This window comes from Epinephelus moara, chromosome 6, assembly GCF_006386435.1.
Source record: "Epinephelus moara isolate mb chromosome 6, YSFRI_EMoa_1.0, whole genome shotgun sequence".
Taxonomy (NCBI): domain Eukaryota; kingdom Metazoa; phylum Chordata; class Actinopteri; order Perciformes; family Serranidae; genus Epinephelus; species Epinephelus moara.
Window position 1 is genome coordinate 14,073,181 of NC_065511.1, and position 21,682 is coordinate 14,094,862.

Sequence of the window (21,682 nt, forward strand, 5' to 3'; positions counted from 1 at the left end):
GCAGAGATGAATGCATCAAGAACTGTAGTTGACGGAGGTGGTTTGAATAAACTAATTAGGCTGTAGAGTGTGTATTGTGAAGCAGGTGCAGACTGTATTGCAGGTGCAGCAATACTCACTATTAATGCGCGGGAAGTACAATATCTACGTAATCAAAATGATGCCTCAGCAAACACACTCTTACCTGTACATTTTTCCATGAAGGGGGAAAAAAAAGTTGGGCAGGGAGCGGCGTCTGCAAGATAAAGCCTAATGTGCGCAATATTGCAACGTGTTAGTTAACAACTGTAGCCTTAACTTTAAGTTAACCGATTGCTTTTGCTCTCCCCCCTTTTTTTGTATTTCCACATCTAATTACACTTTCATTCATCAATGTTGATTAATAGGTCCTGTGGCACGCCTGCCTCATTTTACTCTCAATTAAGCTGGTTGATGCATGTTCTCATCAAGCAAGATGCATTGGCCTGGTTTACTTGAGGCGCTATTAGTGGACACTGTAATTAGTATCCCAGCACATAGAACTTCCCCCACCTCCTGAGCCCCTCTCCCCAAGCTGCCATCCCTGGCCTCTTTTAATGCCTTCCAAATAATGAAGATAACAGAATAGATGAGGGACGAGCAGTCCGGCCCACGTTAATCATCTTCCTCTCTGCAGTTTTTTTTTTTTCCTTTCTCTTTTTTTCTTTTTAGCAGAAGAATTATGGCTTGTAAAATCACCAAACTCCCAGTGTCTTGACAGACCTCTTTTGTGTGCCAACCACTCCAGCTCCTCCCCGCATTTTCCTTATCAGTGGAGAGATATATGTCTTTATCACATTTCACACTCAAAAGGGAACAGCCAGCCTGATATATTTGCCAGTTGCTAAATGTGGGGCTTTATCGAAAATATCAGTCTAAGTTGTGCACATTAGCCCTCATGCTCTTTGAGAAGCCACTTTAAAAGAGGCCTGATTACACGCTTGTTGCTGTCGTGATACCAGCTTCAGCGCTGGAGCCCCGTTTTTCTCGCTCAGCCAGCTTTCCCAGAGCGCCTCTCTGCCTCTGATTCCCTGAACTTCAAGAGATTTCTCTGAGGAGGGCTCTGAGGGGCCTCAGCAAAGAGCCCGGCTGGGCAGACAGAGACTAAAGGATGGGTGAAAGATGGAAAGAGATGGAGAAAGATGGAGAGAGAGGCGGCGCGGGTAATAAAGCCAAGAGAAGCAGCGCGGCTACACTGCTGCCGTGCGGCTGCTCTTTGTGCTTTAGACGCTGCGGTGGTGGCCACGTCTCGTCCCCATGTCTGTGCAGACGGCTCCCATGGGCCCCCGCGCCGAGCTTGTAAGAGCTAATTGGGCCTGTTAGGGTCAGCAATTAGCCGGCTGCTATTGAAGGATCGTGACAGCCAAGCCTTTCAAAGCCCCGTCATTCTTTTAGGGCAGAGAGAGAAAGAGCAGAACATAACATGGACAAGGCTGACGCTCAGACAACCAACAGACAAGCAGCAGAGGAAGATAAACCAACAGGATATCCCACAATGCTGTGTGCTGAGGGTGAGGGGGGAAGGGACAGTATGAGGCAACATGGCTCTTATTGACTTCAGTCAGAACCGAGAGGTCTGATGCAACTCTCTCCTGCTACAAATAATGCATCATCGAGCACTTTTCTCTTCCTGTACAAAATGAATAAAGTTTGGAACTGAAATTCTCTTTTTAGTGTGATGTGCTGCAGTTTGACTCGCCGCTGCTGCGGGTGTTGCGTTGGTTTGGTGTCTGACTGCTGCTGTAGTTACTCAACTACTGATTTCATTGTTTGCTTCATTGTGTGATGTCGTGGAGGTTACTTGATGTAGGTTCTGCAAGGACAGGGTCTTAAATGGGAAAATGAACACTACACTTTGATTCTCTTCAAAACACAGACATTTTCTGCTTTTATTTTTATTTTTCTGTTCTTTGAGGTCAGTTTCCTGTTTACCAACACTGGCGGTGGAATGTAAGTAAGTACTTTTACTCAAGTATTGTACTTAAGTAGAAATTGAAGATGCTTGTACTTTACTTGAGTATTTTGCCCTAGTGTTACTTTATTCTTTAACTTTACTCCACTACAATTATTTGGCAGCTTTAGATTTAGATTCTCGCACACAAAACATATGCAAATGTACAAGTAGAGCTGAGAAATATTCATCAGTTGACAGAAAAGTAAAAGAAGTTCATTAAGATAATCATTAAATGGGGGTGCCCACTGGTTCACCTGGCCTGCATGTCATCTCCTCCCTCTCACACTCAACATGTCCTATTCAATAAATGCAAAAAGCCACAAAATTAATCTTTAAAAAAATCATTAAATCATATTTTTTCATGTAAAAATGCAAATAAAAAAAATTTAAAATAAAATGTAACATCAAGCTTTTACATGTATGAGCAATATTAATCTAATGTTATAATGTGTAATATTAAAACAGTCACAGGGAACATTTTTGCATTAAGTACTTTTACATTTAATATTTATTTAAATCATATACTTTAACATTTTCAATTCAGGACTGTTACTTGTAACAGGGCATTTTTACAGTGTGGTATTCACTTAAAGGCTCTGAATACTTCCTCCACCCATCACCAACACTGTTGGTAGCACTACATTTTTGTTGTGGTTGAGCATAGTGGTTCACATGTTGGCTGGTAATGTGTCCAAGCAATGTTTTTAGGTTTCTGCATAATTTTAGCAATAATGTTGGCTGCCAGTCGATAACACAGTAACGTGTTATCTTTCTTAAATTAATATTGGAATGAAGTTTATTTGAAAAAAAAAACAAAACGCTCTTGCTACTGTTTTTAGATTTAATAATTCAAACGTGAGCTGTTTTAAAGCAATGTTGCACTTGGATGTTAAAACTGAGGACACTGAATAGAAAAGAGAATGGTCTGTTTATGATTTTTTGAAGGTGAGACAGGATACGGGAGAATAATCCACCCCAGCATTTAAACACCTGTAACCACCAGCGCAGGTGGACGCGGCTCTCGCATGTAAGCGACAGGCGGTAAACTGCCCGACAATCACTGCAGCCATGCAGACACTGATGAGGCTCCCTAATGAATATGACAGGGGGTCATTAGCAGATTTGGCCTCTCACAACCACAGCTGTCTCTGATTGTAAGGCCTTCCGGTTTGTGTGTGTTTGTGTGGGTGTGTCTGAGGGAGCATCTGCTGCAGGGTTACAACCTCAGCAGCCAGAACATACAAGTCAAGGAGGTTTTAGTTTCTTTGTTTTCTTTATTTTAAAGGACGAAACACATAATTCAACATTCCTGTAAATGTGGCGGTACAGACAGAGAAGAACATGACATGGAAATTACATTAAAACTGACATGCTGAAGAGAAATCATGCAGAGCAAGCCATTGCACAAAATGTCCGGCCCAATATATTGATAAATCATTGGCAAATGTTATCTTAATAATCATAAAAAACTAATTGCCATTATCAGTACAACCAGTTCTAGAATTACAATGCACTGCAGTTCTACAGTAACTTCCATATGTGTTAAAAATGGACAACTAGAATGTATCATGAGTGTTAAAGTGTCAATCATTTATGCCACGCTGCATGTGTAATTTATTGAGACAGTGGCCACTTTCATGTATTGCATGTTCATATAGTGCACCCTATAGCCTTTCTTGCTTCTGATAAATAATACAGAATATAGGGCGACTGAAAATGTTTTCAAATTTTAAATATTTTTCCATGGGGGTCGGGGATGGGGCTGGAGGAGGGGGCCGCAAACTTGAGTTCATGGCTGCAGCCTTGGTGCAGAACATCAGGAAGCAGCAATCACAACACTCATAACGTTTACTGTTAACAAGCCAATAATATTCATCTTGATAGATCTTAATAGAGATTTTGAAAATTTGTTAAAAGTATATCAATCCTCAGTTCTGACTGTAAAATCATTCAAGGTTTGATTCATAAGGCAAACTGAGAATCATCAGTCAACAACGTATGTGTTTTACGCACCATTATTAAGGTGCTTTTCCAGCTTTTGATTGACATTGGGTTAATAATTAGCAATACTTAAACTGTAATCCAGCTTTCAGTTAATAAAATAAATAAATCTAATAATAAAAGAATAATTGCACTTAAATCAATTGTTCCAGTCCAAGACTGAGCTGCAATAAACATGTCATCAATCTGCATTACATCAAGCATATTGGAGGTCATATTGAGCACAACACTGAAGAGGTACATATCTGATTCCAATAAAGTCATGCTAATGAATCAGGCTAACCCTCTGAAGAATAACATTAGAATAATGTCATTTCATAAAAGCAATAAGCCACTCAATGCAGTGCTTCACAGTGATTTTAGAACAGCTCAGAGGCTTTAACTGTGCTCCGCGTCATGCCTAACAGCGCCTCTTAGCTGCTCTAAATTCACCGTAAAGCACTGCCTCTCATCGCTTATAGCTTACATCAAATAGGACCTTTTACCACAAATAGCAAACGAGGAGCAATACAGAGTGGTAGGTATATAAAAGACAGCAAGATTACAGTATATTTGTCTCATGAGTGGCCCTCAACTTGTGCCTGTGTTTCCCTTTATATTGTGAGCAAGTTCAAAGGTTTATGAGAACACATGTTTTGGTTAAAGGGAAAAGGATGAAAATGTATGGTTTCAGCCTGAAGTTGCCATAGCAACATGGCCATTGTTTGCTTTATGTGTTTCATTTTATTTTATCATTGAGTGAAGAGGAGAAGTTACTTTCTGTGTGTGTGTGTGTGTGTGTGTGTGTGTGTGTGTGTGTGTGACAGGTGGGGACTTGTTGTGCTGTGAGAGAGTGATGGGTTAGGCAAGATGACAGGCTGGCACAGGGGGCAAGCAGGACGGCGACTGAACATGCTCGGATCTGGGGAGAGGTGTCAGTCCTGCAGCCAGTCAAGCAGAAACACACAGGAACACTTAGGAAAAGGTGATTCAAAGAGGAAACAAACAGAAGCTCCACTATAGATATTTCTGAGACCTGAAGCGAGTGAATAAAGGCGGAGAAGGTGTTTTCTTATTCCGCAGAACAACAAAATCATATGTATCGCTTGCATTTGGGTCTAATTATCTTGATACGTGATGGTTGATGAATCTGACATAATGTGATGCCCAAAGTCGCCAGATTTAGATTATAACGTTTGATCTTTGGCCTCCCATTTTAATGACAAAAACAAGATTGAATTTTCTCTGACTGAGGCCACGGTCTTGTTAAATGTGATTTCCATCCACGAGGAGTAAAAAAGAAGACATACCAGCTGTTCAAATTCATAGGTGATGAATCGTGCTGCAGGCTTCCAGCCATCATTTTTCAAAAAAAAAAAAAGTCCTCACGGTCACAGTCCATTTTTTACATAAAACAGCATGAGGGGTTTTTAAAGAGAGATGCTCCACTTGTAGTCTCTCTTAGTCATGGCTAAAGAGCGATTTTGCTTCAGCTTCATCGTTTACGTGGAGGCAAGGGGGGAAATTAATCAAAGCTGAAGAGTGATTTTTTTTTTCACGCAGCTCGCTCGGAGAATAAACATCAATAAACATTACTTAATACCCTACAACACAACCCCGCAGGGTCCCATTTAATTTCACTGGTGGAGAACGCCTAAAGTGCTACTGTTTTACACCAAATTACATACTCTGAAAGTTTGAAGAGGCAGCTAGTTTTCCCACCCTTGAGAAAGAAATTAAATTAGCTCAAATAAAACTGTGGGGAGAAAAAAAAAGGCGTACAGTAAATGCAGCTATTTGTCCCTAAAAGTCCGGTCTGACACCTACGTTGTTGTTAGGTAGTCTGAAACATTGTATTTTTTTTTAGAAGAGTCCAAGTTAGCACGGAAATGAATAACAAAATTATCCGTCATACAAAACTCTCTTTCACTTTTTTCTTACTTTACCAGCAGCTGCTCAGAGTTCACATCACTTTGAGTTGTCGCGTACGCCGGCTGCACGGTGACAGCCATCACAACATTTCACATTGTACTTTTCACAACATAGTTTTTTAAGGAACCACTTCGGCTATAGATTAATTACAGTGCAATTACGTGATGCCTCGCTGATGTGATCTCTGCGTTTGAAAATAAGCCGTAGAAATGAGTGACACTGAGATGCGAGGCGCTCTGCTGCCCTGCAACGTCTATATTTTGTAGGATGTGCTCGCACACTCACACTTTCATTATAAACCAAGTGGTCGAAGGTTAGCGAACGAGTGTCATTCACTGTCAGCGCGTCAGGCACTCGTGTGGGCCCTTCATGCAACATGTCAGTTTAGAAACAGGCATTTTGCAGGTACTTTGTCAAACAGCAGGTGATGTTGATGCTGCGTGTTTAACACAGTTTGACCTTGTGTCAAACATGAGAGGACTTCATCATATTCCATCATGTTTCTCAAAGAAGTTCTGAAGAAGTCTGCAGTTTTGTGATGTTTTCTCATCGGGTTTGATCATCAAACACAGACTTCCTGATTTCCCTCATTCCGGTGAAAACTGTCAATCACAGCTGTCACGAGCCACTTGCTGATTCATCATCGCACGTCTGTTTCTCTTTCATCATTTATTGCTCTTAGTAGATTGAAAGCTGCCTTGATGTCTTAGGAATAAGAAATAATTTTGTTTTGTTATAGTGAGTGATAAGAAGGTCCCGTGTCAGCCACATTTAGGACCAGTCTTCCCTTTAAATTGACTAGACAAATAAAAGTCTCCGGTTTAATATCATACAAGGTGAGGAATCGCAAAGGAAGAAGTGGCTGGTGGTCATCAACATGGCTCATGTAAACACCCATGGGAATGTCAACCATAACAGACCCTGGTCACCAAAGTAAGATTTCAACATGTGAGCACAGTAAACAAATCTCATACTAATAAGTCACATAGTGTTGCTTTAATAGTGATACTTCAAGCCCACGTGTTTGGTTTTGCAATTTGGCAATGATATAGAACCAGGCCTGGCGAGTTTAAAGTACTTTACTCATACTTGTACTAATTAAATTATTTATGAGCTGGCACAAAGGTAGCTGTGTCATGTAAGGCAACCTAAGGCATGATTCAAGGCCTTATCAGGGCAACTTTTCTCCCATCTCTTGCCTTAGATCACCAAAAAGGGCTTCAAAATAATCAAATGGCCTCTATATTCTTTAATCAAAGTGTAACTCAAGGTTGTGAATTTAACTCAAAACTCAAGATTCTGAATTGTACAGACCACAGAATGTACACCCCCTTTCCCTAACACATGATGGCAGCGATATCGTGATGTTAGGTTGACTTCGGTCATTAGCTTGCTAACGCCAAATGGCAAATCCACCATAAACCTTCCGAATTCTTGCCTGACTTCTCTTGAGATTCCCTACTGCATTCCAATCTCCTGCATATGGCAGCATCATGACTAACCAACAGTGATTTGTGCTTCTTTTTTGGCATGATGCAAACGTTTGTTGTAGTTCCAGATTATAAGGTAAAGGAGATTTCAAAATGTTGGATTCCAAAGTAGAACTGCAGAGTATTTATTTAACATCAGTTACAGTGCCCCCGTAACTCTGAGCCCGGCCCCCCCTGTGGCCCCCCCGCCGAAGAGTCAGAGGGGTAACGCAGAACACAGAACTAAATCGTCTCAACAGGTTGCTGGTCGGACCACTTAAAGAGGCGCACCCACTGGATCATGCAAAATACACCACACAAGGAAGAAAAGGGCACGAGTTTTCCAGTGTTTAAATACAGTGTTTCCCATACACTGACTAATTTGCCCCACCATAGTCTCCAAAAATCGGCCAGATATAAAATGCCTCCGGTAAAATGAACGTCACTCTGTAGCGCACCGGCTGGAGCGCCTACTGAGAATTCTCTGACTCCCCCTCCCTCCCCCTCACCCTCCCCGGCCTCACCACAGATGTCGCTCTCCTAACGTGAGCTTGAGTTGATAGAGAGGACGCATTTCTAAACGGAATACTGAGGAATACTGACATCCACTTCGTGAGGCATTCTTGAAAACACCTGCACGGCGACACACAGTACGATTGAAGCAAGCTCTGAAAACTTTCTCTTCCCCATTTGGCTCATGATAGTTACATGTCACATCATGTTCATGGAGCGATGTAAAATACGGTCCGGAGTTTTCATGGGTATTTTGAAAATCAACCGGTTACTTTGGTCATTTCTGCGCCTGACTTCCTGTTTGACTCATTTGGTCTGTGCAAACTGCCGTGCGTCCATCAGAAATAGACCCGTCGCGTATTTGTAGCGGAGCGGAGCGCCAAGCCGAGCTGCTTCGGGGCCGCGGCTGGTGGAGCAGCTTACATTGACTTGAACGACTGTTTTTAGCTCCGGCACCCGCGCTCCAGCTGGATCGCGTATGCCACGGATCCAGTGGGTTGCCATAGATGGGCCTGTCCCAGAGGCATTCAACTACCAGAGGACTTTTGATATCTTCTTTTTGAAGCCGCATAAAATTAAATGCTCTGATTCAGAGCGCCATACTTGCAAATCGTGAGGGAGAGAGGGAGGAAAGCAATAATTTGTGTCTGTTTGTGTGTAATTAATTTGAGTCTTACCTTTTGTTTTCTTTTCGTATTGCGTATTTTGTATTGTTTTGCGTATCTGTGACTGTGTTTGTGAGTGAGAGAGTTTTAAAACAATATTTTGTCTGCACGATTTAAAATAATAAAATAGCCCTCCAGAGGCAGATCAGTACGTCAGTGATTTTTCTTTTGAATACTGAAATGTTTAACCACTAATCCTTAGCCGTATTTTAAGTGTAACCCTTCACCATAACATACCACTAGAGTTTTTATCAGTAAAAATAGAACATTTATCACACATAAAAAGCACAAAGATGTTGAAATCTAGACATATTCTGCCATCATAACTTGGCTCTCAGAATTCACCAGATTTATGTCTTTAAATCAAATATATACAAAATTTTCACCCGGGGGAGCATGCCCCTGGACCCCCCTACAGGGTTTGGAAAGAAAAAATAAAATAAAATATATATATATATATATATATATATATATATGTATCTTATTGTTCAGACTAAGATATTTGACCCTACTTGTATGTGCCCCTGTATCAAAAGGACTGGCCCTAGCTTGGCCCCCCCATTGAAACGGGCCTAGAACCGCCACTGGTAGCTGGGGAGAGGGACTTGTGGGGTTGCTTGGCTTGGCCTGCTGCCCCACGTGACCTGGCCCCAGATAAGCGGATGAAAGTGGATGGATGATTAAAAATAAAGATTAAACAAAGTGAAATCTTTTAAAAGAACAAAGAGAACAAACGATGCAAAGGCTGCCTTCCTGTACCCTTTTTGGGGCAAGTTAGGAGGGCATTGGAGGAATGATGGGACACACATAAACAAACACACAAACTGCTCTTGTAGTTGTGGGATTTTATTTTTGAAGAGGTAAAACTCCAGCAGCACCTGTAATATGCAGAAAAACTTTATTTTTAAACCTTTGCAGTGTAGAACAACCCTAAATTTGTTCTGCATTGTAAAACTGTTGCTGGAGTTTTACCTCGTCTGACTTTTTCCCCTTCTCCATGCACCTTGGAGGTAGGTTAAGTCGTGCCAAAAATCCCTACTATGCTTCTATAATTGACAATAATTTGATATGACTCCATCATACCACGCAGATAATAAATAATTCTGTATCTTGTCAGTCTCCAGAAATGTTATCGATATGAGCGGGTCACAGTTTCAGCTGCAAATGATATCAGCTGTAGAGACTTTGCCAGAGTCCCTGCAGAGTTCCTCAAAGTTTAGTCCCCAAAAAGCCTCATTATAACAGTAGACAGGGTTGGGTTTGTGTACCGACTAACATGCCGGACTTCCAAGGACACAAACACTGTGCAATACGATTAAAATAAATGGTCAACTAATGCCAGAACGTATCCCTGCTGTGGTAACACACTTTCATTGTAAAATAACAGAGGGAACGATAGCAGAGTGTTCTGATCCAGATTTACTAATGAGCTGCAGGGACCTGTATCGAATTACAGAAGGCTAGATCGTGGACACCTGATTGGTGTGTTTTTTGGAAGATGAACACCTGTCGTCCCTGGCCGTACATCCCTCCGTCCATTGCTTCCCAGAAGCCCCGGAGGGAGGAAGGGCAGCGTGATGAACGAGCGGCACTGGCGAACACCCAAGGCAGTGATATCTGATCCGCCTCCCACATCCCAGCACAGGCAGAAGGACAATGAAAAAAGAAAGAAAGAAAAAAAAAAGGCAAAATATGTCACATCCCAACCCTCAAAACAGGGACAGAGTGTAAGAGATGAGAGCTGTGTTTCCTGTTACCCCCACTCCTCCCCCTCCTCCTCCCCCTCCCTCTATTTTGATTTAAGAGCGGAGCCACTTTAATAGAGATATGGGGGGCTGAGAGAAAATAACAAGGCCTACCAAGAGATTAAGCCTTTAGCCACATGGCTGTTGTTGGAGGAGATACTCGATGATCACATCCAGTAAAACACATTTCAAAAGTTTACATGATCCTGTAGCTGTATGTCAGTACACCGTCAATCTAGATTTTACTTTGGGAGCTGAGGATCAGCTGAACAGATTGAGCTGGTTATGCTAAGAATGCAGGCCCTGCACTTATAAAATTGTAAGTGCTCCATTTTTTAATATATTGCACATACATATTTCTCCATACCGTCTTTCAAAATCGGGACAGACAACTATGTAGGTGTTTTAGATAGATTTTTCCCCACAAACAAAAAAGTCTGAAAATATCAGAGTAAATGTCTTCATATATTAATACAGCAGAGGCCACACCAAGCAAGTCAGACACTGAAATATTAGTGTCAGTAAGTGAGTGGTGTTGCTCTGCGTTGCGTGTGTTTACAGAAAATGTCCTTCAAACTGGATCTTAGCAGCTGTGTCAGCAAGCATCCTGCCTGCAGAGGGGTCTTTGATCAACACGCTGAGTCCCTACAAGCTGCTCTGCTGCTGACCCTGACCTCCGACCCCTGTAAAGCCAAAGGAACACACAGTGTGCCTGTAGGGATCTGTGAGGTATTACATGATTTGACTTTTGTTTTTTACTTATGGTTTTTAATTATTAAAAATAAGCTTTAGAGTGCTGAAGTTGAACAAGGACTACACATTATTGCTATGGTGCGCATGTCAATTGTTGCTCTGTGTCACAGGCATGCAACAGAAACAATGACAACAATGGTGCACTATGGTTTGTTTACACTTTGTCAACACTGCTTGGTCAAAAGACGACTTCAAACTTAAACGACACCACTTCCCGGATGAACAGCGCGGTCTGCTGCACCCGGTGTTGTTTGATCCACCAGCAACAGTCAGGCCAGTCGAACCAGCAGAACGTGGGGCAATTTTGAGAGTGGGATTGTTGTCATGAGGAGTGGAAGGAAAACTTGCATCGTTAACTGAGTTCATCGGTCCATATATCGAAGGGGAAGCAATGGTGACGAGATCTCATCATTTTGAAGAGGTAGCGTTAGGCTGTGCACCTCACTGTCTTTGCATCGTGAGGAGACTGCAGAACAGAGGGAGACATTTTGTAAAATGTTGGTTATGTGGACAGATTTTTATTTTTTAAACAAGGGGGGGGATCCTTTTTTTTTTTTTTTTTTAAATATCTGTATACATGTATACAGGGCCTAAGATGGTTAATCCAGGCTACTGTTTGAAGGAACGGCAGCAAGATCAATTGCAAAGTACATGTATGGTATAATGGTAAAATTTGCACCAACATTTGTTCAGTGACAGGCTAAATGTAAGCATTTACATCATGAATAAATCTGCTTTCATGTTATTTGTTTCCTTCTACTGATGTTGTGTGAACGCTTTTGCCCCCAGGCCTTGCATGTTTGCTGGAAGGCCGCAACACGCTGCAGGAAATGCTGCAGGCGGCACTGGAGCGCAAACTGCTGCATGCAACAACAAGACAAACACGCACAAACAGACACATTAACAAGACAGAGTATGAACCCATGATTCTAAGCCAAATACTCTTAGTACCTGCCTGACATGCACCCCGTAAAGTTCTTGTACCTGCGTCTTGCCAGTACAGCCAGCTCTCAAACTCAAACATTTCCTCACAGGCTTTGAGTTGAGATTATTTTGTCACACAGTTCTATTAGAGCTTGGTGGTTCAGAGATTTGCTCAAGGACACACTGCTCATTTGTCTAATTGTGGCTTTGAACCTGAGACCTCCCAGTCACAAGACTGCCTCTCCACTGACTCACCACGTCTAGAGATACATACATATTTTCAAAAAGCATGATTTAATTTGTGCTTTATCATCACATCACCTTTAGATAAATGAATAGATTGGTCACTTGTAATCATCTCAGTGTCACTGACTCCTCCACCACCACCAAAAAAAAAGAGATAATCTTTAAAGAAAACTGATAAGCTTAACATTCACTGCACATTGCATTTCATTTCCTCCTCTGCGGGGATAGAATATCAAACAAAAAAAACATGAAATGTGTTTTAAATCACTGGAGGACGGTGACATGATTGTTCCCAGCGCACACACACCCACACGCACACAGACAGCACTTCCCTTTTCTTTTTCCTCTCCCTTGTACGTAATCTGCAGAACAATCACACAGCAGCCACACATCACAGTGACAGAGATGCACCTCCTCTCTACCTCTCAGTATCGATCTCCCATCCAATCTAAATGACCCTGTTAACCATTCCCTTAGCCCACCCCACCTCTCCTCTTTACTACCCCTCACCGCTTTGAGCCCTACTTAGCGGCAGCACTAACCCCCCCCCACACACACACACACACAACCCACCCACCCCCCCACCTTACTCCTCTTAGTTTAAAATGGCCCGGTGTGAAATAACTCACATCACTACAAGAGGGATGAGGTCATTAGAACATGTGACGCCCTCTTGAAACAGCAAGCATGATTGAAAAATCAATTTTGATGCCTGTTTTTTTCCCCTCCTCTCCACTCTGCTCTCCTCTCATGCTGTCTGTGTTTGCATTTCTTTTAGTAATGCTCTCAATAACACATTTGCGCCATGGAAACACTGAATCAAAAGACATAAAACTATTAGAGCAACACTTCCTGTACTTCAAAACGCCTTTATCTCAGTATACCTCTCTGGCTTTTTTTATCTTCCTGCTCTGATTCCGGGTTTGAATATGCAGGAAGAATAAAATTCTTCCAAAGCAGAAGTTGAGGGTGGGCTCTGGAGTACAAACTAGGCTGTCACACTGGAATGATGTTGTGCTAATATGTTATCATATACATAACATAGCCCCTCGCTCAGCGATATTTCAATCTAGCTCATTACTCGGAGCCTCTCGATAGGACTGTGGTCTTTTGGGAGTGCAGCAGTGGCTTTGAGTGATTTCTTCAGTTTTTTGATCTTTTTAGCAGATCGCTCCAGGTTAGTTCTTCCGCTCACCTCGCATCTCCCATCCATTAAACCAGAGTCATTTTGAAGCATGTTCTTATTAAACGGCTCCTGTGTTCTTTTGGTTGAATATTTTCACGTTAGAGACGCAAGGACAGGGCCTGCCCACGGCGAGAGAGAGAGACGGAGAGAGAGACGGAGAGAGACGTCAGTGTTTTTTTTTTTTCCTTTTTTCCTTTACCAGCCGTCAACCTTGTTGGGTTCAGTGTAACTTTCATTAGAGAAGGAGATTTAGTGCACTTGAAAAGACAGATGAAAGAGTTAGAGGCTAATTATCAGGAAATTGAAAAAAGATAGATGTACTGCAGCGACTACAATTAGTGAAGCACAGAATATCAAAGACTTATCAAGAGCAAGCGAAAAGGCTGCCTTGAAGAGCGAGCACAATTAAGGCATCTGCAGCCCATGTGAAATGAGAGAGAAGAGGAGGAATAAAAATATGCCGGCTTGAATAGAAGTCCTTTTTTCAACATTTCAGAGATGGTGGGGTGTGGGGGGGGGGAGGGCTTTAGCGAGCCGGCAGATGACATTAAATCACCCTGTTAGATGAGCTTCACTCGCTGTGAGTTCTCCTCTTCCTCGCTTGCCCTTCTTCCATCCTCACTTCCCCTTTGCCTCTTTACATTCATGGTGCCTTTTCCACCCTGTGTCGCCCCCCCCCTCACACACACACACACACACATGCACAGACACACACACACTCACTTCCCCTGGATGGAGGGGATGGTGGGGTGATGTCTAGCCTCTGCTCTGACGGGACTCTCCTGCATGCTTCATTGCCTCACAAATTTGCACTGATCGACAGTCGCAGGTCACACATGCTCACAAATAGGTCATTTTGGGGCTGTGAGTGTGGGTGTGTGTGGGTGGATGTGTGTCCGCCCACTCTGCGCCAAAACATTTTGTCACTGGCCAGCAACGCTGTGCACACTAACACTGAAATTCAGATAAATGATTGAATCACACTTCAAACAATAATGTGGTGATAAGGGGTCATTTTGGGGCTTTGATTTGTCTGTGTATGTACACTTTCTGCATCACATTAAAAAGTTATAGTAGAATCTGAATAAAAGTCCATATGAAACAGTAGCAGGGAGGCTGCCAAATTATTTTTTGGTAACTTATTTGGAGTTTTATTACTTTTTTTTTTGGTCCAAAAATTTGACTTTGTATGGAAATACATGTTAACATGAATCCAACATAATATCACCAAAGATAACTTGGCCTTTTCGTAAAAATCAGAAAAAGCAAAACAAAACATTTAGTTTACAGTACACAACATTGATGACAGGCTAACTGTTACCCAAGAATCCTTGTGAAATCGCGTTAGCTAGCTAACGCTACATCACAGTGCAGCACCTGTCCATATAGCGAGGCGAACTTGTTAGCTAACACACTAGTCTATTAGCTGTATTATTATTCCAAGTGTACAAACATTCTCGTGAGCCATGTTTACACATGGCACTTTAGGCTGCCCTACACGTTATTGTAGACCCAGTTATATATGCAACTCAGTTTTATATGATATATTTAGTACAAAGTCCCTGCTACATCTCTCCTTAAGTTAAGGGGTTCTTAGCCTGAACAACGTTAAAGAACTCTGCATTAATCTATTAGTTTATCAAAGGGGAAATAATGGGCAATTATTTTTATATTTAATTCAGACAAAAATAGTAAACAAAAGAGTTCTCAAATGTAAAGATATGCTGCTTTTCTTTGTCATTCAGTATGTCATTGTAAACTAAGTATTTTTTGTTTTAAGTTTTTGAGTTTTTTTAAGTTACACTTTTGACAGTTGGTCAAACAAAACAAGATATTTTAAGATGTCACTTTGGGGCACTCTTGGACACTGGAAGTGAGCATTTCATATTTCATATTTTCACCTTTTTTTTGGACATTTTAATCAACTATTGAAAAAAAATCAGCAGATTAATCAGTAATGAAAATAGTTGTCATTTGTTGCCTCAGTCTCAGTCAAATTTCTCTAATTGACAGGGTCAGAAATGTACACAAATACCCCAAATAGGGACAGAGTGTGTACATGTATATATGTTTTCATTCCCTGTTTGACATGTCTGTGTGTGAATGAGTGAGCACTCTCTACATCTTTCAAACAACAAAATGCAATAATGTCGAATCGTTTTACTGCATAAAACAACAAAGTCTCTTTTTATTGAAAGAAAAGGGAAATGAGTAGTATTTCAGTAATGACTGACATTAGGGGCATCTCACTTTGCAGCCAGGCCATGATTGGGACTCCTCAATATGTGAGAGATGCTTCGGGGTCTGTGCTCTTTCCAGACAGGCTTTTACATAAACTGCATGGCAGAGGCCTCGCCAAATCTACCATCTGTTGGATCTCTCTCTCTCTTCCTCCCATCTCTTCTCCCTCTCTTCTCTCTCGTCTGTCTGTTTTTTTTTTCTCCTTTATTACAAATACGGATCAAAAAACGCAGCCATTCTCAGACTGTTTACAAAACAAGAGCTTTTGCTGGTTAGAACAGAGAGCTCAGTTAAGGCGAGTCGTCACGTTTTTTTTTTCTTTCTTTCTTTTTTTTTTCCGCGGAGCATTTCTTACCAGAGATCTTTAGGGATACTGCAGTCTTTAGTCAGAGGACCTGCTTTTCTTGCCATTAGTAGAATGATATAAAACATGACAAAACAGCGTCTCTGTGAAGCCGGGTGTTAGACGGGTCTATTCTCTCCGGGACTGATATGTAGGGCAAGAGAGGAACAGCAGGAGGAGGAGAGAAAAAAAAGGGGATGGGCCTCAGCTGGGAGCTAGGGGGCGCACTAGCACATGCACACTATAACGTGGACATTCACTGGCTCTAACACACTCATACTTGAGGTCCCTATTGGCATGGTGATCCATCAGAACAGTATTGCCAAAGCAAAAAATGCAAAATGAGCCTTCATGAATTTTCTTATGCAAATTGCAAAATCACTGATATCTAATAAAATCATACAGAGCACGCGGTTCAAATCTTTCAGCACATATCAATAGCCACAGTGTGTGTTTTTATGTCTGCGAGCGAGAGCACACTCTGTCTCGCATTCACACTCGCACATACTGAGAGATGAGATGAGATATTGGGAGGTGGTGGTGTCTCTTTGACTGTTGTGCCTCAGGCTCTAGCACATGGGATGGGGGGTAAAACAAATGCTAATGTCTCTCAGCCAACTAGCACACATGTCTAGCAGGGAGGGGGAGAGAAAGAAAGAGAGAGCTAGATTGGCATCTGTCTGTTAGCATTGAAATCGACAGTACAGTGGAGTGCTGTTTTACAGGCTCATTGTTTCACTTGCCCCTACAAGCCTCCCAAACATGAGGTGCCAGGAAATTAATTACTCTCTTTGGGAAATTTCTCTTTTTGTCAGTTTCACGTTGAATACTTTGTATCGTATCAATTGCAAAAACATGAAAAGCGTGTGTGTGTGTGTGTGTGTGTGTGTGATATTGGCAGGTTTTTTAGCTTTCTGCAAACTGACAAAATTCGGGATACTTTAAGTGCTGAGTGATGAGACACACTTGCAGCTGCCATTGTTTTTCAGTCTGAAAGAGTCAGGAGAACAACAGCGATCGGTAAATATCAGTGAGTGACAGCAGAATCCTTTTGGCTCAAAAGGAGGATTTTGAATTAGGATTTATTTTTAAGGGTTAGCATCTGCAAATGCCTTTGCATGCATGCACTCATGCACACGTTAATGTCTTCTGTGTGTGTGTGTGTGTGTGTGTGTGTGTGTGTGTAGACAAACCCAGAGCCACTATCTGCTGTCTCCTCATTCATTCCCACCACCTGATCTCCATCTGAATTGACAGCTGTAATGCTGACTCTTTTCATCCGTGCTACAGTTGAAAACAGCCAATAACAGCGAGCACGGAGCACGGCACTGCAGCACACTGATGTACGCGTGAGTGTGTGTGTCATTCACTCGCCGCAGACAGTGTTACAACTCACCCTGTATTTTTAACTCATCTCTACCAGAACTGTAATCTTGCCCATTGAACCTTCAAATTGTTGGATGTTACCTCAAAGGGAATTGGAGAAGAAAAACATTACCTATTGCCTATCGTCACCTCTCCTACCTCTGTCAAACCTGTGTTTGCTTCTCAGCCACCCTTTTATTCTACCTGCTACTTTATCCTGGTTATTTTTTTTCTCTCTCTCTTTTTTCTGAATGGGTGCACCCTCTTGTTCAATCTTTCAAGATTTTATTGGACTCCTGTGTGCAACATTGCCAAAGTGAAAATGTCAGTTTTCCCACACTGACAGGCATGTTTACACACTGAAATCACAATGGAATGATTAATAATTTAATTTGAAGTCATGCATTAATAGTATCTATAACAACACAGGACTGCAAAATTCAAATGCCAGCGAAGGCATAGCAACAATTTGGAGTTTGTGTCACTTGTTCTGTTTCTGTATTCCGTATTTATGTTGCATTACATCTCTGTTTGCTTCCCGTCTCCTCTGTCATACTTCACCCCCTGCTGCCTCTCTCTCTGTTTTGTTTTCCCTCTCTCTCCCTGTGTCTCTCGCTCTTTTCTCTGGTTACAGGATTATAGAGCCGAGGGTCGGAGTCGGTGTGCGCTGGACTATGAGGCAGAGATTAGCCTCCAAAGTTCCTGCCCAGCACAGTTCATAAAAGGAGGAGGTGGAGGTGGTGTGCGGGGCAGAGGTAGGGGATGGGGATGGGGGGGAGGATTAGTCTGAGAGACTGAACTGAAACTCTGTAAGCAGACCCCTCCGCCTCCGACACCTATCCCACCCCCTTCCAGCAAAAGAATGGTACGGCCCTGTGTGTGTGTGTGTGTGTGTGTGTGTGTGTGTGTGTGTGTGTGTGTGTGTGAGTGTGAGTGTGTGTGTGTGTGCGAGTTTGTAGCTCTGCCCTGTCAGGCTTTTGGTAGGGTCCGGCCCAGGAGGAATGCTAACTCACAGAGCTAGCGCCTGTCACGGCTTCTCCGCTCTCAACCTGCACACATACACACAGAGGTAACACGTACACACGTAACCACACACACAGTTTGCTTGTCACGGCTCCTCCACACCGGGCTGGTAATTAAACTCCCACTGATTTATTGAGTGACACCAACAAATCCCAACCCAGCTTTTTTATGACAACCATACCTCCTCAGGCAACAGTCGCCATCTTTTTTTCTCTCTTTGTATATATTTTTTTATGCTGTCTTTGTATGAGGCTTGGGGGCAGGGAATACTCCTACCATTTCTCTTGAAAACATAAAATACAAGAGCAAGAGTTCATGCACACATGTAAAAAAGATGTCGAACTAAAAGCACTATTTGTAACACACTGCTCTGCCCTTGCCTCCTGCCCCTCAGCCTTAAGTCACAAGATTGAAATGTGCATCTCTATGTTATAAATGAAGCCTATTATGAAGCGTGGCATGCCCAAGCACCCCGCCCCCCAACATGTATTGTAAAAACTATAATTAGCCATTCCCTGTGACAGGAAGCCTTGCGGGTGTCTGGCTGACCACTCATGATGTCACTGTGGGATGCTTCACCTTTCTAATTACAGCAGAGTGACGGATTGACAGGCTACTCTAAGCAACCTCCACCAACACAAGACTGAGAAAGCCAATGAGTGTCAAAGTCTTTTGCCTCCGACGTGAGGCCTTCATCGCCAAACCACAAGCAAGACTCATGTTTGTCGACAGGCGCTATCATTTACCCTTCCCCAGTCAGGCAGCATTAGCAGGAGCAGAGGGAGATGAGGGACTGTCGGTGTATCTGATTCCTCTGTAGGGGCTCTGGGATGATGCTTGGGTGGGTGCACGGGTGGGATAAGATCCTCAGATCCTTTGGCAGCTGCCAATCAAGCAGCTCTCTGAAGTGCAATCAATATCATCAGGTTCCCAGTCAGAAGAAAGCAAGTCTTAGTTTATTCGGGGAGATTTACATCAGGAAATATGAACTAAAATGTCAAAACGTATCAATCATTCACACACCTCTTCTATTCTATCTTTTATTTGATGTGCGCTTGTCACCAGAAAAAGTACAGCACGAAGTTTGTTGCGAAAAGTTTCATTGTGGGAGAGCTGACTGGCGATTAGGTAGGTGGATGGGTGGGGCGGCAGGCGCCCAGACTGTGGGACTAAAGGTGTGTCACAGGGGTGGGGGAAGGGGCGGGGTGGCGGCGGATTTGCACTGACAGCTCGACACATGGAGGGGTTGCCGGTTCCCTCCTGACAGAGAGAGCGGCATACTAAATGCCTACCTGAGGTGCTACAGATGGAGGAGTCAAAGACAGAGGATCCTTTACAAGGCATTTTGGAAGGCACCATTAATATTTCATCAAAACTGCGTTTACACACGCAAACAAACAAAAAAGGAAGTGTGTCGCCTTAATCCGCCCTGCAGTCGCTCACTCACACACACATATCTGCTCTGTTCTATACTTCTGATCCCTCTTCACTCACTCTTCTTTTCTCTTTACTGTTTCACCCACAAGCCCTCGCCCTGCACTACATTTTGTTCTCTCACATTTTGTTTTACTCATTGAGCAAAGAGACCGCATTTTATGTTGTTATCCCAAATGCTTAGTTGCTGTAAGTTATTTCATGTAGTCTAATTGGACATTTTAAAAGCCAACTTGCATACATTTTGCATCGCATTAGCTTTAGTATTAGTGAAGAATTTTGCTTGAGTGTTTCACTTTTTTACTGTAATTTTACCCATGAATTTTCCCTTGAAGCTGCACTTATCAATATTTTTAGATAATACATAATACTATGGGTCATATGACTATATGCAGGGTGAAAGGTGCCACTCATATTGATAAACCCTCAAAAAATTACTCAGGTTTCCCTCAGCTACACAAAAGATTTTAGCATCTTTCAGCTCATTGTTTTACGGCCTACAACTTTATCTCTTTGATTCACTATCACCGCTTTCATTAACCTTGTTCCAAGGTGCAACAGAAAGCTATTTTTCCTTAGCAACAACAGACAAAGCTAGCTTCCTTTTGATGCTAGCTGATGAAAAGAGTGGAGCATTTAGCAGCTAAAAAGCCAGGTATTTTGCTCAGCGGTTGGTGGAGAACAAACCAGAGGTAAAAGGAGATTGAATATTACTTACATTTGCCAGGTGGATAGACACACAACTCAAAATGAATGCTAGTGGTCCTCTGATGCTGGACATTTAAATAGGTTAACTATTTTTAACATTAGGTGACTTTTACAATATGTAATGTTGCGTTTGCAGCAAGCAGGAAAGCAAAGTGCCAAAAACTGCAGTTCTTCAAATGGCCACTTGAGGCTGGCTCCAAATATGAATCAGTCTCCATAGACACTCATGTTAAAACTCCCAACTTTACAGCAGAAATAAACATGTATACTGTTTTGGTCTCTATTGCTAATTTTTACATTCAACTGTATGGGGCATGAATTTTTATATAACTCACTTGTTTACATTTTATTATGGCCTAAAGTTACGCATATTCAAGGGCGGGGCTGCTTGGGTGACAGCCTGTTTAAGAGGCATTGCTACAGTCAGATCCAGAGTCAGATCCACCCCTCAACCCAAGATTGCGACAACCAAAATGCTCAACTCGAGGCTTCAAAACAAGAGTCCAGAAACCAGTGGGTGACTTCACGGTAACTCTGTCTATTCTTTCGTACGCTATGGTTTGCAGGTTGTTGCACTGCCCCCCTAGAGGCAAAAACATCAATTAATGCAGGTTTATGTAACTTTAAATAAGAAAAAATACTGTATAACTGTCATATATAAATCTCATATACTCCACATGTCTGGCTTGTAGCCTACTAAATATGCATTGATATAAAGTTGCATGTACTATCTCATAAAATAAATAAAACCCTGCAAAATGTTGCTGATTTAATATACCGTGAAATCCAAAGAAAAACATTTGTTGCCATGCATTTTAATGTATTTAAATAAAATCTACAACACAAAATCGGATGCAAATTCAATCAGCCTTTTGACCCTTCACTGCATTAACTGCAGAACATAAAGAAATTCTCCCTCTCTGATCACTGAGTGCTTCACTCATGCAATGTGTGGCACTCTTGGATTGTTGGCCGATGTGATCTGAAGCCATCAAAGGTATTTATGGAAGCTGTCAGTAACCAGAGAAATCAAGAGAGCAGCGGGGTGGCGCTGCATTGGCATGTTAACTAAAGGCGTGGACTGTTTAGATTACAGATTTCGGGGGTGGTTGGAAATCTGTATTGTATGCTCAGTCACAGTAAAATCTAGTGTAAATATCGCAATGGTATGAAAAACAACCAC